The sequence below is a fragment of the Mus pahari genome, chromosome X, assembly GCF_900095145.1.
Source record: "Mus pahari chromosome X, PAHARI_EIJ_v1.1, whole genome shotgun sequence".
Lineage (NCBI taxonomy): Eukaryota > Metazoa > Chordata > Mammalia > Rodentia > Muridae > Mus > Mus pahari.
In genome coordinates, this window is record NC_034613.1 from 15817338 (window position 1) to 15819064 (window position 1727).

A 1727-nucleotide genomic window follows, 5' to 3' on the forward strand; every position below is an offset into this window, starting at 1 on the left:
GTCTTCTATAAAGTTGTATTTTGCTTCTTTTCTTTCCTGATAAAAAGCAATGAGAATATAAAGTGTGCTATATACGTACTTGCAGCTTCCATTTACATACTTTGCTGAACAATGTGAAGCTCATAAAAGATTTGTTTGGGAGTTACATCAACAAGAGCATTAAGTGGAAATAAAGTATGATATATTATAATTTTTTTAAAAAATTATAGTAATAAATTACCTTTTGTTCCCTTCTGTAACAGATGGGCTTAGGTCATGAGCAAGGAATTGGAGCCCCCTGTCGAAAGTGCAAAGAAAACTGTGAAGGATTTGAACTACATTTCTGGAGGAAAACATGTCGTAACTGCAAATGTGAGCAAGAAGAGCATGGCATACTCCTGAGCACTGAGAGGGACAGGAAAGTTGGAAGACTCTTTGAAGATGCCAAGTACATCAACCTGATCGCCAAGCTGAATTCAGAGGCAATTTCCACATACAAACCCAATGGAATGGTATTGAGACATCCAGTGCCTGCAAAGAAGAAGGATTGCATTAACACTGTTACCTATGATTGGACTCCCTCTGTCCGGAACAAGGCACTGGCCAGGCAGTACATGCAGATGCTGCCTAAGGAGAAGCAGCCAGTGACTGGTTCAGAAGGGGCACAGTACCGGAAGAAGCAGTTGGCGAAGCAGCTCCCTGCACATGACCAGGACCCTTCTAAGTGCCATGAGTTGTCTTACAATGAGGTAAAGGAGATGAGGAAGTTTGTGAAAAAATACAAGAGTGAGGCTCTGGGAATAGGTAATGTGAAACTTCTCTCTGAGATGAATGCTCAAGGTGACAAGGTACACAACCCCCCTGGAATTAGAAACAGCACAGCAGTAGTGGGCTCCAAGGACAAGTCTAAGGAATCTAAGAAGAGCCAATATTCCTGTTACTGCTGCAAACACCCCATGAAAGAAGGAGACCCAGTCATCTATGCTGAAAGGGCTGGCAACAGTAAACTCTGGCACCCGGCTTGTTTTATCTGCAGCATCTGTGGAGAAATCCTGGTAGACATGGTTTACTTCTGGAAGAATGGGAAGCTATACTGTGGCAGACATTACTGTGACAGTGAGAAGCCCCGTTGTTCTGGCTGTGATGAGCTAATATTTAGCAATGAATATACCCAAGCAGAAAACAAGAATTGGCATCTGAAACACTTCTGTTGCATTGACTGCCACAGTGTCCTGGCAGGAAAAATATATGTGATGCTCAGATCCAAGCCTGTGTGCAAGCGCTGCTACATGCAGAACCATGCTGTGGTGTGTCAAGGATGCCACAATGCCATCGATCCAGAAGAGAAGAGAGTAACCTACAAAATATTCAGCTGGCATGCATCCACAGCATGTTTCTTATGCTCTTGCTGCAGCAAGTGTCTTATCGGAGAAAAGTTCATTCCTGTAGAAGGGATGGTTTTCTGTTCCATGCAGTGTAAGAATATGATGTCCTAAGAGGAGTGTACCAAGCAGGATGGAGCCATAGCTGTCTGCAGCAGCCTGCATTTCATGAAAAATTTCAATTTGAAAGAAGTAAAAGGAAAAATAAACCTACATAGCAAACCAGAAGATTTTGTCCAATATTTTTCTTATTTTAACATTAAGAATTTTGTTTGTCTTAAATTTAAGTGACTGCCTTAAGCACATGATTTTTAAAAAGAAGATGTCCTCTCAGTGAATTTCTCCAGGCAGTCAGCATTGCAAATA

The 1727-nt window shown here is 41.8% G+C and overlaps 1 pseudogene across 1 annotated transcript; it reads left to right on the top strand.

Moving 5' to 3' along the window:
* The first annotated feature begins 242 nt into the window (after positions 1-242).
* On the top strand, positions 243-1522 carry LOC110314200 (annotated as a pseudogene). Its single transcript, XR_002380161.1, has one exon. The product of XR_002380161.1 is annotated as a testin pseudogene (transcript).
* Positions 1523-1727: the final 205 nt, after the last annotated feature.